Source organism: Capsicum annuum, chromosome 1, assembly GCF_002878395.1.
Source record: "Capsicum annuum cultivar UCD-10X-F1 chromosome 1, UCD10Xv1.1, whole genome shotgun sequence".
NCBI classification, from domain to species: domain Eukaryota; kingdom Viridiplantae; phylum Streptophyta; class Magnoliopsida; order Solanales; family Solanaceae; genus Capsicum; species Capsicum annuum.
Window position 1 is genome coordinate 183,704,732 of NC_061111.1, and position 17,658 is coordinate 183,722,389.

Consider the following 17,658-nt stretch of genomic DNA (forward strand, 5'->3'; position numbering starts at 1 on the left):
TCGAGCTAGAGTCGATGGTTTGCTCTGGGCTTCAGGTATTAGGCCTAATCCCTTGAATCGGGTTAATTGGCCCAATCCCAGGGGTGTGCCCTAGCTTACCACTGCCGCCAACCATAGTGATCACAGTTTTGATGAACTTACCTGAATCTGCATCAAATTATTTCACCTTTATGTCTGTTACCACTTTACCTTTACCCGACTGAGTGTCGATGTTGTGGTTTCATCTCTTGTTCGTTCGGTTGAAAGGTACTGTGTGCCACGTCTCTTCTTCGAATAATGGGGATTGTATTATGGTGTTCTATGTTTGCAAAAGCTGGTGGTGAGTCCCACTAGCCCACAGGACTTATAGAGAATTTCGTCACCTTCATAGCTGATTGCTTGCTTATGGTTTTTGATAATGATTGATGATAGCAACGGGGAGCCTATCAGAACCTCCACACATATTCTCGCATACCTCCCTCGAAGTGTTGTTGATGTGCAGGCATCGATTTTAACTAGTTTTCTGATCGTGCGACCAATCCTCTCTAGAATGGCGTGGTCATAAAACTTTGTTGGTAATTAGGGGAGTCTTAGCCAAATAGCCTTAGAAGTAATTTTACCTTCATCGGGAACACAATTCGGTTCCCAATTTTAAACTGAGAGGAATTTACCCTCCATAAACCACGGTCCGCCATGCATTGTTATCGAGAGACTTTCAAGACTATTGAATTTAACTTTGTAGAAGTCCTGTCCTAGATCTATAAGGGTGAAAGGAGAGCTTCTTCTATAGATCTGAGAGTTTTGTTCTGAGATATTGGTGGGAGAGGTTCCTTCCGAAGATTTTCACAATTACTGAGTGACACCATGGAGAGTATAATCAATTTTGGTCTTCGAGGGACAAGGGGATGAGGTTGTTGCTAAGGTCCAAAGGGCCAGATTCTCGAAGATCGGATCGGTTGACTACTTCCTCCGCACTTGAAGTGGGAGGTGAACTTTCAGGTCTTAACTGGTTGGTAGTGACATCTTTGTAGGAGGGGCTTTGGTGTTCAATTCCTTCCATTTGACAATCTCCATTAACATTTTGGTCAGTTTTTGCGTTATTGTGAAGGGATGCTCGGTCAGTCCGTGGAGGTTAAAAAGTAACCATGGTGGCTAAGGTTTGGTCTGACGGAGGTACAGAGAGGGATCTAAGGTTCACTAACCCATTTATATGCAGTTTAATTTATTCACCAACTTACTTTTTTCAAAGTCCCTCCTCTTTTAATCATAAATCACATGAAACCCCCCACCACCCTATCTATTTTCTCTTTTATTAATTGCATTAGTCGTTTTTGGGATGATTTTGGTGAAGGAAATTGAAGACTTAGGATCCGTTTGGCCATGAAAATCATAATTTTTTGGAGTTGGAGTTGGAGTTGGAGCTGAGTTGAAGTTGGAGTTGGACTCGTGTTTGCTCATGAATATAAATTAAAGTTATTTTTAAAATTTTGTGAGAGAAGTATGAGTGAAAAAAGTAAAAACAAGTCTTGTTTTCACCTTTTCAAATACAATTCCGAAATGGTATTTTGAATTCTCATGGACAAACACTACCGTTTCACTTTTTTCACTAAAGTGAAATAATTTTTCGAAAACAGGTAAAAAATTACTCATGGCCAAACGACTACTTAATATTATTAAGCTTGAAAACTGTTGATTTGTTATTGTTCCAAGGTGGGTGTTATAAAGAATTGTTTCTAATATTGAAAAGCTCATAGTGTAAGTTGGTTTCATTTGGAGTTGATTTAAGATGTTTATATTTTGTAGTACCCATCATTGAGTTTGAAACTCTTATATTTGAAACTTTTACTTAAAGATTTGTTGTTTGATTTGAAATATGTATTGCAATATATTTTTATAGTACCCTCAAAAAATTTATACTGGTGAGTGATTTTTTATAGTCGAATTTGTCAATTGCCACTTTGATGAATAAGTTTTTTCAATATTGGAAAAACAATGAGAAAAAAGCGATGAAGTTAGAATAAATTATCACTATTTTATTTAGATCTTCTTACAATTTTGTGTGAAAAAGTAGTAAATCAAATATCAAATGCATTTTCTAATATTTGAAGTTTACTAAATCATATATTTCAATTGCGGACGTTTTAATTTGAGTTGATATTTCGTGAGGACAATTCAAATGACTCTAATTCGCGCATGACGGACACTAAATCTATCGATTTTAAAGATAAAATTCTTGAAAAAAAAAAAGCAAATGATCAAGTTGATCAAATAGAGGAAGTTACTCATAAAGATCACTAATGACATAATAACTAATAAGACCTCGTCAGAAGAGATAGGTACTTCAAAAAGATGATGATGAAGATATCTTAATAAGGTATTTTCACGATAGCCTCTAAATATAGAATGATATCAGCAGCCTTGTGGGTAAGCATAAGACAAATAAAGAGAGATTTGGAAAGCTTTGAAGTCTGTCAGCCACTACCTCTATTTCTGCAAGTCCAACGCCAAAAGGACACAATCTATGATCTATTATTTGAACCAAATATCTGCACACAGTGTAAAAAAATAAGAAGAAAAAAAAGCAAGAGTAAGTACGAAACACGTGTACTCAACAAGCATCATCGATAACCGAACTTAATACGAAGCAATGGTGAGAATCACTATCCCAAATACTCAAGATTTTTTCAAGTAGATCTTAACCGATAAATACTCCACTTTATCCTATCAGAGTGACCTAACACAATAGTCATAGGAGTATCAATATAGAGGGTAGACTAAATAACTCAACTGATTCAACACTAGTCATTATTATGATCAACAAAGAAGGAAGTCATTATAAGGAAAACTCACATACACAGTATATTAAGCTCAATTATCATATTTAACTTGTAATGTGGGATAAAAGTAGTAAGTGCGTACAATTATGCTTATATCATGCTATCAATAGATGCGACAATACATGTCTCACTGATCAAGTCATAGGCATACTCCCGTCTCATGAATATCTCAACTCCCAAATCAACCAAGACGTAGTATAATATGATCTAATGTAGTGAAATAAATGTGAAATACACAATTTCACAAACAAGGTTTAATCGCAGTAATTCAATACAAAAGTAAATATTTAAACACAATATTCAAACATACCAAGGAAATTTCATGCAATACAAGTAATGCAATTGAATGTAGTGATGATAATGGGATGATGATGAATGATTGAAAGTTATCGCATAACTTTTTGTATACACCTACCGAGCTTCAGCGCTCCCAAAATAGGATCTATAAGGGTTCGCAACATATACTTTCTCATTATCTCAATCCACCTCTCCAGCTAATGTTCATGGATCCACGTTTATAAAGTATTTATTATCTCATTCAACCTGATAGGCACATTTCTTAGTCTAGGCATTTTTGTAAGAGTGACTCATTTTCTTTCAAAATCAGTATTTTTCAGTGATATCAATGTCTTATGAATATTTATGTATGAAATGAAGATATAATGCATATATCCAATCAGTATGAAGATGATATTCATTCAATACATGTAAAAGTGAGCTCATAATCAACTCAATGTGTCAACAATTATGATATCAGTCCTCGTTTGACACCACTAGAATGAATAGTGATATGAAACATCAATAATATCATTTCAAGCTCTTCACTCAGGTATAATCAATATAAAAAAGTAATTTAATGCACAAATAAGCCTATTAAAATTAGTAAATCCCCACTTGGTGACACAATAATATAAATGGCAACTTAATGCTCAATCAAAGTGAACAATGTCAATTCAAGCCTCATCCAAGCATCACAATAATATTTTCTGTCTAGTCAATAATATATGCATATAAGTCATCACTCGGACACACGATAATAAATAAATTATTAAGTCAATAATAATATTCACATAAGCCCCACACGACAATGCGAAAAAACAACAATAATTTAAATAACAATATATAGCTAAACTACCCAAACCTAGCTTGTTCCATACAATAAGTCCAACTTTTTCAAAAAATGACATCATTAACCTAAATTACAAAAAGAGAACAATACTAGATAACAACATGCTCTAATGAGAGATATTAAACCTCAATAATTGCATTGTCTATTATAGGTCTATTTATACGCTAAGTATTCTCTAAACGTCAATCATTTCGACAGTAACAATAATAATATAATCATCCCTTAAAAGATCACTATGCCCCGATAATCATAATAAAATTCACTAAACGTGATTCAAGCTCTAAAATAGGTATCAACTACAATCTATCCTAAGCATAACCACAAGTAGCAAAACTAAAGTAAGTATTTATATAACTACAATTCACTAAAAGATTTTAGTATCCGCAGAGATGCTCGTCATTTCATCTAAGAAAGATCCGCAATTCTACGCAATTCACAAAACACAAGCTAACAATCATACAACACATAAATACTTCAAGAAAAATCAAGCTACATCTCAGCTTACCTTAAAAGAAGATCTGCAAGTTTGAACAGCGTTCAAAGCCTCAACGGAAAGATGGAATCCCTCAAATCAACACTAAACGTGTTTAATCTAATCAAATATGACATCTACAAGTCAAAAGGAGTCCAACTATATTCATATCAACTATATTTTTCAGATCCAAAAACAGTACAAAAATTGACCCTAAAGAAAAAAGAGTAAAAATAGAATTTTATTTAAAAATTATGTTCCTCATACTTTTAGGATTTTAAATCTGAAAATTCAACTAAAAATGAGTTGAAATCAGACGTAAAATTGAAGAAAAATAGACTTTGTACTTTACGGGATAAATACCCCAAAATTCATTATTAAATGCGGTTTTAAATGAGAAATTTTGGAAAACTTTTGTCAAAATTTATTTTTCCAAGATACTAGGACCTTAAATCTCAAAAATAAATAAAAACTCATTTCAAATCGACCTTCAAATAAAAAAAAATTGATTTCATAACTTTGAATTTTAAAACACAACTCTAAAGATCGAATCATTAAAAATGAGATGGATAATATTGAAAAATAAATAAAATGAAGGTAGAATCACATACCCAATGATTATATGAGAAAAACACACTGAAAATTACCTAACATAAAGTTTCCTAGCTCCCAAAATATCAAAAATACAAAATTGGACGAAGTCTGAAATTCATAATATGTTCAGGTGTGACTTTTATAGCTAAAGCCCATATACTGTAACTAAAAGACTATTTTTCGTAACTAAAGGTGTGCAACCTTTTTCGACAGCTACTTCTAAAATTTATTTTTGACCTTCAAAACTCATCCGAAATCCTATAAACATGAATCAATAGTGCAAATTGATCATAAAACATGTTTTGGATCCAATGAAATCATCGAATTTATGAGAAAAAGTCATTTAAAAAAAATAAATCCTCGAGATCCCTTTTAATCTATAACTAAAATAGTTTATGTTTAAGACGTCAAAATACGAAATAAAAGTTTAAGGCTCGAACTAACTATGCTACCAACACAAAGTTGACATTCTGGATTTAATGAAACTGTTCAAAACATCATTTGATGCTCGTATCACAAAATTTTGACCAAAATCAATCTAATCCCTTTAAAGGATATCCAAAACCACAAACTTGTATAAATCACTCTTGAACGCATTTGGAACCATGCAAACTATTTTCACAACTCACAAATAATATAAATAATAATAATAATAATAGAATTAAATTCATTTAAAAATCATTAAATTTTTAGACTTATACTATAAACATCTAAAGGTGTAACGCAAGTAAGAAACAATTAGATTTTTTGCGGAACAAAATGAGAAAATGAATTTGTTATATATAAAAACATGACTTGTGATAAAAGAATTTTGTAAAGGGTTAAAATTTATTATATAAAAATATATTCTTCAGTGATGCATGCAATCATTTAAATATTTAATAAATTTGATAGTGTATGAAAAAAAAATTAATATGCATCTAATGAATATTGTCACAACTTATTTATATAACTCAACTGGATAATCATTTGTTTATAAAGATTTTTGAAAGATTCAAAATGTCTAAAGCAAAAAAATGTTTTCAAGAAATGAAGAAACTTGTGTAGTAAAATTATAAAAATTCTTATATGAAACAATCAGGATGGATATGGTACAATCACCTTTTATGAGATTTACTGAAAGAAAAATATATAATCATTATATTTGCCTTTTCGATTTTGCAAAAAGGTATGGATATGTGTCATAATAATTAATATTTCGTAAAAAGATAAAATGAAAGAGGATTGATAAAATTTTATGTTGGCGTGTAGATTAAAGATCCGAAGAATGAAATATTTATCTATTAGCTATAGCCTATATACACTGAAAAAATTCTAAAGCAAGTTTACATAAATATAACATATTTATTGAGCGTTCAATAATAATGACATCAAGAGTATAAGTAGAGATCAATCGACGTTAAAAAAATAATGAAGAGTTCTTGGAGTGAAACTCCATGTTTTATTGTTATTGAAATATAACATGTCGTGCTAATCATATCTGAAAAAATATAGCTTTTACAATAACGTTATCAGTTAAATTTAATTTTTTTTAAACAAAATACTAAAAACGATATTAAGCACATTTAAGATACCTTCGAGGACAGTTGATATGAAATTATTTTATTCTAATAAAACAAATTCTTAAGTAATTTGTTTTGTGGATGCATGTTATTTGTCTGACATACATAAAATTCGATCTTGCTATTATTTACTTGTGGAATTATAACTATATCAAATGAACTATAGTTGCTACATCTACTAATCAGACAAAAATAACGGTTATCATAGCGTTAGGTAAGAATGTATATGATTAAAATAAAAAATTTAACATATATTATGATTATGTGATTTTTTTGAAGAAAAATATCCAATAATATTATATGAAGATACTCAACAAAGGAAGTATATATCAAAAGAGGTTGAATAAATCACAGAATTAAAGAGAGAGGAAGACCTCCCTCTCTCTAACTTTCCCCTTATTTACCCTTGGTACTGACCCAGCCATGGATGTAACCTTCACTCTCCCTCTTCTTCCAAATCCCCCAATCAATAACCCTTCAAGGGAAATTTTGATGGCGGAGTCCCTCCCTTCTTATAAAGATATCATCGTCGGAAAGATAATTACCTGGACTAACTGTTTGGAAACCATGGCCATTATTAAGGACAAAGCTCCGGAGATCGTCGGAAACCAAATACTACTCTCCGAAGAAGATAGGCAGCGTTATATGCGCCATGGAGTCACTCAGTTTATCATCAAACCAGTTAAATCAAAACTCAATCACCAATACCTCAAAAAAAATTAGAAGATCTATAAAAACCAACTGAACTTCTATGCCTCATAGATCTCGGTATAGGCTTCTTTACCGTCAAATTCTTCAAGTTGAAAAGTCAATTAATAGCCCTGTAGGTAGGTCTTGGTTCATTACGGGGAATTTTATTTCAATGAGGAAATGGGAACCCAACTTTGTGCCAAGTGAATCGAAGGTGGACACAACCACAATTTGGGTCAGACTTCTACATCTGCCCACCGAGTTTTACGATGCCTCAATTCTTCATCGGATCGGCAAGAAAATAGAGAATCTTTTGAAAGTGGACGCCTGCACAAAAGCCATACTACGGGGTATATATGCCATAATCTATGTCCAAATACCTTTGGACACCCCAGTAATAGCTTCGATATTGATTGGCCATTATTCACAACCTTTTTTTTATGAGGGGTAGCTCCTTTGTAAAAATTGCCTACGGCTAGGTCACACAATCACTAAATTCTCCTACATGATCAGGACAAACCAACCTGATTACTTACCCACGACAAGTACATCGACAATACCAACAGAGGTAAAGAAACAAATAAACGACTAACAAACAGTCTTGTTTGTCAAGCAGAACAGGATGGCGACTAGAAATCACAAGTCATCCACCAAAGGCTCACCCATCATCAATGTTAAAACTTTTGATGCAGTGGCAGGTAAGTTTGTAAATCCTGACCCGTCGGAATCCTCTCCAAGAAAATCCTCTTCTACCGGTCCCTCAGGGTAAAATACTTTTGGGTCGGCCCAAGTAGAAGCCCCAAAACACCACAGTGCTAAAGCCCCTATCAGGGCTACTGATGGACCCAGAAATAATCAGGCCCGCGAAGCACTCACTGAGGACCAGGTCACAAAAAAGTCTACGGCCAAAAAGAGGCTCATTTCTCATTCTGTGCATGGGCCTCAATCTCAGCCTAAATAGAACCCAAAAGACCCGTTTCCCTCTTCACAAATTCCCTTCTAAAAATATTACCACTCTCCCTTCTATGAAAATTAAAAGGAACGAAGCCCCCCAATGTGGGACCCCCTTAATCCACCTAGACTTAGGCAATGATGAGCCTAAAGTATCGATGGTAGAAAATATTTCCACTTCCTGCAGTGATGGGATGGCAACTGTCCAAAGAGTGGACATGGCATTTAATGCTAGTGGTGTTCCTGATGGAGAAACCTCTCAGCTCCTACCACTGGACATTTCCAACTCTATATGCTCTAAGGAAATCATGATCGACTATACGCAAGAAAAAAATCATGAACTCCCCAAACAGCATTCCAGCCACCATCACAACAACTCCATTGTCTCCGACCCACCAACCAACCTCTTGGTTGGAAATATGCCTATATAACCAAAATGTTCCCTTACACTTGGAATGGGAAGGAAGATAATTCACCATCTTGATTTAGGATCCACAATACCTAGCTCTCTTAGCAATGAAGAGCCTGAATCACAGACTACAGACGTTTGGGTCCAATATATGGATAGCCACTCTATTCCAGGTGATCAACTCCTCTTACCAGGAGAAGTTGTCAATAAAATCACTAGCCATCATCATGAATCATCTCAGCCTCATCCTTTCCTTATTCCCACCCCCAAACCCAGCCCTGATGTTTCAGGGACTAGCTTTTGCACCTCCCACTAGGGGAAGCCAAGAATCTCCCAACCAAGCACAAGCCCCATCCATGACTAATGTCTCTTCATATCTAACCCTGGAGAGGGTAAAGAGATTAAATTCTCTAGAGGTACTGAGGGCAAGGACTGACAGGGATATGGAAGAGTTCTTCTCCCAGCTCAGGGTCCCAAGAACAAAAATACTCAATCTCGAAAAACCCTTAAATCTAGAATTCTCAGAGCCAGTTCAGGAGATAGTGATCATTCAGATCCCCTTAGGATTAGCAGACCTAGGTTTAAAGGTAAGTACTCTAAACCCTATGAAAGAAGAGAATCTCCTTGTCAAGCTAACCTCTCCCAGCAAGAAAAAGAAGGTCACCTCTCTGATAGTCACCTCCAACCCCATGGGAAAGGGAAAAGAGATAGTATTGGAAATCCTACAACCTCCCCAATGTAAGATGAAGAACTGTATTGTGTAGAATGTTAGGGGGCTAAGAATGTTGAGTTCAGAAAGCACTGCAAATCCATGGTTACCATCCATCAGCCTTCCATTCTATCTCTCCTTGAGACCAAAATGACTGACCACCAAGACCTGTGTGAAAACCTTGGCTTCAACTGTCACATTCAGTCTGAAGCAACTGCCAAGTCTGGGGGTCTTAATATTATGTGGAGGGATGAATCCATCTTCATAACTTCTGTATCCATCTCTTCTCAGGATATTTATGCTAAGGTTAAGGTTAGTTTTCCCCCTCCCCCCCTTATATTGGTCTATTAGTATCATCTATGCTAGTACTGACTTCCATGCTAGAATTGAACTCTGGGACCAACTCTCATCCTTCTCTAATAACCTCATTTCCCCTGAGGGTAAGAGTTGGTTGGTAGGAGGAGATTTCAATGAGATCCTTAGAGCTGCTGAAAAATTTGGTGGCTCTAGAATAAATATTAATAGATCTAATTTCTTTTGGAACTGCATAAATTAATGCAATCTCATTGACCTAGGATTTTGGGGTAAAAAATACACCTGGTCCAACATGAGATATAGGAATAGACAGGGGCTTATCCTGGAAAGGCTTGATAGATGCCTTGCAAATGACCATTGGATCCATCTATTCTATAAGGCCACTGTTACCCATCTCCCTAGAACTCATTTTGATCACTTCCCTCTCTTCCTTAATTTAAGATACACCCCTCAGAACTAAATTAAACCCTTCAGGGTTGAATTCATGTGGCTAAGGCACTATGACTTCCCCAATTTGATCAAAGATTCCTTTCACAACTGCCCCTATATCACCAGAGCTACCTCTCAAATAAGGGGAAGGCCAGAGACTAGAACAAGAATATCTTTGGGAACATCTTCAATAAGAAGAAGAACTTGCTTGCAAGGTTGGCTAGTATCCAGAAATCCCAAAACTACCCCACAAGCTCTTTCCTTCATAGCCTTGAACACACTCTCCCTAAAGAGTTCAACCATATCCTTACCTTGGAAAATGAGTTCTGGAAACTCAAGTTCAGAATCTCTTGGCTCTTAAAGGGGAATTTTAACACCAAATTCTTCCATACCTTTACTCTCCATAGAAGGAGGAGGAATAGAATCAACTCCCTCATAGATGAAAATGAAACTTGGCATTACCATCAAAAGGACATTGCCAATATCATTTCAGTTACTATGCTAATCTCTACTCCACTGAGCACACATTAGGTTGTCTCATTACCCAATCCAACCCCTCCACTGTGGGATCCATTAGCCACTCCAACCATGATCTCTTACCGATTGTTCCTTATCTTGAGGAAATCAAAAGGGTTGTCTTCTCTTTTAAACCTAGTAAAGCTCCAAAGCCAGATGGTATACATCATTTTGTGTACCATAACTACTGGATATCCTTGGACCCCCTCTTGTCAAGTTCCGCCTAGAGACCTTCACCTCCTACTCTATCGACCCCTAGGTCAACACTACCTACCTTTACCTCATCTCCAAATGCAAAAATATCACTTTCCTAAAAAACTTTAGACCCATAGGCCTCTGCAATACTCAATATAGAGTCATCACTAAGATTATAGCCACCAGACTGAAACCCATGCTAACCAAGATCATTGGCTCTAACCAAGCCAGTTTTATGGCTAGAAAGAGAGCCTCTAATAATGTCATTATTGTCCAGGAATATATTAGTAACTTCTCCAAAATAAAGGGTAAGAAGGCTAATATGATCCTTAAGATAGATCTAGAAAAAGCTTTTAATAGGCTTGAATGGTCCTTTATTAGGCAGGCACTCCACTTCTTCAATTTTTCTGCCACCTCATTAAACTCATCCTCTTCTGCATCTCTACCTCCTCTATATCTACTCTTGTTAATGGAGAGAAGATTAAATCTTTTCATCCTTCTAGGGGTATTAGGCAGGGGGACCCATGTCACCCTACTTCTTCATTTTGTGTATGGAACTTTTCTCCAAGAAGATCAACTCTAAAGTTAACAACCTTCACTAGACTCCTATATCCATCTCCAAAGGTGGACCCCCCATCTCCCATATTTTCTTTGCTGATGACCTCACTCTATTTGCAAAAGCTGATTCTAAGAACTGCCAAGCCATCAATTGGATCCTCCATAGCTTCAGCTCCCACTCTGGGCAAAAAATTAACTATGCAAAATCTAAGGTCATCTTCTTAAAAAACTGTAGTTTGAATGATCAAGACAACATTTTCTCTATCCTGGGAATACTATTATCCAACTCTTTTGGTAAATACCTGGGGTTTTCTATTTTTCACAAGAAACCTGAGAGAAAGAACTTCCAAATTATTATTGATAATATGAAGAGCAAGCTTACAGGGTGGAAAACCAAGTTTCTTAACATGGCTGGTCAGGTAACTCTAGCCAAATCCTCTTTAGCCAGTATGACCAACCATGTCATGTAATATATCCATCTTCCTAACAATATCCATAATCTGATTGATAGAGCTCAAAGGAGCTTTATTTGGAGTACCACTAATATAAAAAAAAATGCACTTTGTTGGGTGGGACACCATCACTCTTCCTAGAATGGAGGGTGGGCTAGGCATACAAACTGTAGCCATTAAAAATGACTCTTTTATTTGTAGTCTAGGCTGGAGAATGTATATCAATCCCACATCCCTATGGGATAACACTCTTATTTCCAAATATGGCAATGGAAGAAAGGGTAGCAACAAGGGCTCTAGGACCTGGAACAACATCCACAAATGCTAGAACCTTTGCAAGGATGTTATATTTTGGGCCATCAAGGATGGAAACAAGGTTAAAGCTTGGGATGATAGGTGTATCCCTGGAATGCCCCCTCTATCATCAATCCTCTATGGCCCAAACTTTCCTACTTGACCCTATTATGGTCAAAGACATTTGGAAGAATGGGAGATGGGACTTTACTCCTTCACCCTTTGATATCCCTCCCAATATCTTCTACAATATCCAAAATACCTTTTTTCATAGTAACCACCTCAGTCAAGACACTCCTCTCTGGAGACTGAGGGGTGATGGTACTTTTTCTTGCAAAAGTGCTTATCACTATATTACTAGTCTCAAGGAAAATTAACAGGCCAACCACATCTCTTCAAGTTGGATCTAGCACCTCAAAATCCCCAACAAAATCAAGACCTTCTTGTGGCTCATGCGCCACAATAGCTTGCCCACTAGAGTCACTCTCTCCAAAAGGGGCTTGAATGTTCCCACCATTTGTCATCGCTGCAACACTATCTCTGAAGACCAACAACACATATTTTTTAGGTGTACCTTAGCTAAAGTTTTTTGGCAAAAGCTCATCTACAAATATAGGGGGAGTACCCACCTCCAACTTTCTATGTTTGATACCAACAATTGGTCCACTACATGGAAAACCCTGGGGGGGGGGGGGGGGGGGGACTGTTTTGACAACAACACTCCTTAGGGTACTCTCCTACACTTTTTCCTCTAGTACATCTAGAAAATCAGAAATGCTAATAACTTTCAGAACACTAACTCTCAGCCTTGCTTTAGCATCCCCCACACTGAGGCTATGGAATACCATTACCTAGGCAACTTCACTAATGCCCCACCCAAAAACATTATCACCACTAAATGGGTAACCCCAATCACCAACTATTTTAAGCTTAACACTGATGGGTCATGCCTTGGTAATCCGGGTAGACGGGGATTGGGGGAGTCATCAGGAACTGTAGAGGGGACTGGGTCATTGGATTTAGCAAAAACTTTACCCATGACACCAATAGTCTAATGGAGCTCTTGACCTTGAAAGAAGCCTGAAGCTAGCCCTTAAGCAGAATCTGAAACCTCTGGAAATTTGCATTGACTCACAGGAAATCATTAGCATGCTTCATCATGGTAACTTACTATATGATCCAGTTATCTATTAATACAAGTCACTACTGAGGAGCTTGGGGGGACCTCAAGTTCATCATACAAGGAGAAGAATAGAGTAACTAATCTGATGGTAAAGCAAGGCTCAGAGCAGGATCTTTTTGAGACACTGCATGTTTTTGTAACTCCACCTGCTATTGTAGGAGTAGTTTTTTGGGAAGACTTTACTGAAAAATCCTCCACTCGATCTGTAACTAGTTCTGGGAATGTTAATCCCAATAGTTATGTTTTGGTGCCTGACTAGGCTTTGCTATTGTAAAACTCAAGTTTATTCTTAATGCATCTCTATTCCACCAAAAAAAAAGAGGTTGAATAAATCACATTTTATTAAATATTTTTCACACATGATTTTCAACAAAAGATAAAAATAAATGTTTGACAAATTCATTTAAATGATAATTTAAAAAATCTATTCGATAAAGTAATATTAACATCAACCTTTGAGAAATATATCAACAAGATTAAAATGCACCTCCTTCAAGATATCGGGGGGATAGAAAGAGTAAAATATGTGCTATACTATTTTTTCTTAATCAACATCTTATCTCAATTGATTTTAAAAAAGGAATAAAAAAAAATTCAATAAGGCAACACTGTGTATTATATAATGTAGGATAGTGCTAAATCGCCACAAAAATTTGGCCCAAATTTGGCCACAATAATAAAAAGACTAGATTACTTCTTTTTTTTTAAAAGAGACAAAGTTATTTAATTTGTAAAGTAAAAGAGTAAAAATGTCCAAAAGTTAACTAGTTCATGGATAGTGCTAAATGACCATAAAAATTTGGCCATAATTGTAAGAAGACTGCAATGACCTTTCTCTTTTAAAACAAACTAATTTTTCTTTCCTTTTTAATTAAAGAAAATTAAAATCTTTGTTATTTCCCAAACTTAAAAATTAATTCCCACATTAAAAATGATAATAAATAAATAATCATTCATTAAAAATAATAGAACTGCAATTGTCCATTTTGAATATTCGAGTGCTCCAGTCCATTTTGAATTAGTTATAGCACTACAGAAATAGGACTATTGAATTGCGTATTAACACACAAAATCAATAACTGGAGGATTTTAATCCTAATCTCTAGTATAATTTAGGTGTACAAGTTAAATTTTAAATTTAAATTTCTTTTTTCATATTAATAATTTTATATAAGGTAAAATTTTAATTAATTTAGAAGTGTTAAATATTATGATTTCTTACCTAAATCAAATAAGGACTTTAATTAATTTCAAATTTCTAAATATTAGAATGATAATTAAATAACAATTATTTGAGAATACAATAGATGAAGAAATTATAATAATCAAATTTTTGTAGTGTTACGGTTTTATAGTTGAGAAAAAGAGGAAAATAATAAACCTTTTATGATTGGTCCTTAACAAGAAAAATCTTCTGTGATCTAACAAGGCTCAGATCAAATCGCGTGAAATTAACGATTCAAATCTAATTCAAATTTTTGAAATGTTGCAGTTTTACAGTAAAAAGGAGGAAAACAACGAACCTTGTATTTTTTTTTGTCCTCCTTGAAAAAAAATATCTCCCTTTCTTTGAAGTTGACATTCTTGTGGACGAAAATCTTCATCTCATTCTAATTCTGAAAATAAAATTTCAACCCAAAACAATTCGCAATTGCAAACAATTATATATAGCTTGTTCAAAATAAGTGTAACCCGTATAACACACATGAATCTAATTGTATAATATAAGTAGAAACTTGAAATAACTTTTGAGGTGTTTACTATTTTTTGAGGAAAAAAGTGATAGTTGAGTGATATTGTGATCCTAAATAAAAGATAAGTGATATTTGAAGAAAATTTTAAAACTTAGCTGACTATTTAGGAAATTCACCCTTAAAACTCTATTTTCATACAATAATTTTCATATTCATTAAAAAAAATCATAAAATCGAACTAAATAAAAAATAAATAAAATAATTTAATTAAATTTCTTAAAATATGTACAAAGTATAAACTATACTACATAATTAAAAGTTGAACTAAAATTAAAAATCTACAAACATAAAATATATATATATATATATATAACAATTAATAAATAAATTTTTACTAATTGATTTTTATTTTCTTAATTATATATTACTACAGTTGACAATTATTTAATTATATAATTGTCAATTAAGAAAATTAAATAATTATAAATAAATTGGGATAGTTTTCAATGTATTGAAAAATGGTATAATGAATAAAGTAATATTAGAAATTCAAATTTGGAATGAAAAGGGTAAAAATATCTTAAAACTAACTTGTTTATAGTGTGAATAGGATTTATTACTATTTATGATCAAATTATGACCAAATTTTATGGCCAAAAAGATTTTTCCTAATCAATAACTCTAGAAAAATATGATTAGTTTTAAACCTGTACGAGCCGTCACAACACAAAATTATTCAAATCTATGTTATACATAGATGAGCTATGCTATATGTGTTGAGCCATTAGTTATGATACATATGAAATATTTGATGACTAATAAACATCAGATATGATGCAAGAATCTGCAAGATTCAAGTATTAAATATGTTTAGTATATATGAAAAATAACTTTTGAAAAAACATGTTCTTAACATGTCTACTGAGAGCTACGTTACAGAAGCACATTGCAAGGACTAAGTCCTTGGTAGATTGAAGAAGACTTGTTGATCAGATGCAAAGTCAATTTCAAGTATTCCTCACTACTGAAAAAATATCAAAAATCGACCTAAAAAAGGCAACCTCACAAGGTTAAAAAAAAAAATTGATCTCATGAGATTGATTTTTATTCTTTTATTTTTTTTAGCAAAACAGATCTTCATAAATACGTCGATCTTTTTAGAATAAAAAATTGAGAAAGTGCAGATTGATCTCCTGAGATCGTTTCTTTAAAATAAAATATTAGTGAAGATTTGAGAGGAAAATCTATTAAAGTGGATCATGATTTTTGAATCCTAAAAGTTATTGATCGAAGACTTTCACGTAAAATTTTTATTTTAATTATTAGGACATATTTATTTCTTACTTCATTTCTAAATAAGTGTTTCTTTTGATTTAGACACATTCTTTAATATACTACTTCTAAAAAATTAAAGATAACTTTATCAATTTATCCTTAATTAAACTTTATTTCCTTTCAAATTGAAATTATTTATTATATTTAAACTCAATGACATATATTAAGATCATGATCAAAATGTCCTTAAAAACTTAAATATACTTTTATTTTAAAATATATATATATATATATATATATATATATATATATATATATATATATAATACAAAAGCAACATTTATGAAGGAAGGGAGAAAGCAACTAATTACCGAAGAACATGACTTGTATGTACATAAATAAATAATTACCGAAGAACAGGACTTTTATGTACATAAATAAATAACAACATAAAATAACTTCAGATTCTGAACAGATTCAATTCAACCTTCTACTAATGAAACTAATCATCATACATGAGGTAAGAATATGCATCCACTAACATAAAATAAAATTTTATATATGTCTCTCTTCTATGCCGTGCACATTTAACATGTTAACTCGTAGAACCGACCATCATTTAAGAATACTTCCTCCGTTTCATTTTACTTATCCCAAATTGGGATGACACAACAACTAAAAAAAATAATAAATAACATGATTAGCTTATCAAAATATCCTTATTAAATGATGTTTATATTTTAATTTTTTTAAAAAAAAGATAACTAATATAAAGAATAAAATATGGAAAGAAAAATTTATCGTATATTGATAAATAAAATAAAACAAATAAAATGAGATATTAAATTAATTAATTTGGGACGGATAAAATGGACCGGGGAAGTAGAGGATAAAGACAAGTAGTGCTAAATTAAGATTTCCCCGTACCCATAAGGAAAAGATAGTCATAAATGACCACTGAATAAGTGGGACATCAATGGAAAAAAGCCAAGTAAAAGGAAAAGAAGAGATACATTCACTTGAGTTAGGCAACTCGTTGTCAAATTTGTATTTGTTGAAAATGATTATTTAGTGAAGAAAGCAAAAACGACGGCTCTCTTCACATACCCAAACACCAAGTAAAACAATTATTGTCTTCATTCATGCCTACTTTTTTATTTATTAATTAAAAAGAATTGGTTAATTATTGAGCAATTTTCAGACACTTGTCGACTTATATTAACTTTAATTTGTTAATCATGATTATCATTAGGGGTCCATTTGCTGAGATCATAGGACATTCTTGAAATTTGGCAATAACTAGTGGTTTTTAGAGAATGAATCATGTAGTTTAGGTTGAAAGATCCACTCTCCTTTAAATTAGGTCATAGAGATTCTTCCTTTTTATTTGTTTATTACTCTAATTTATATTCTTT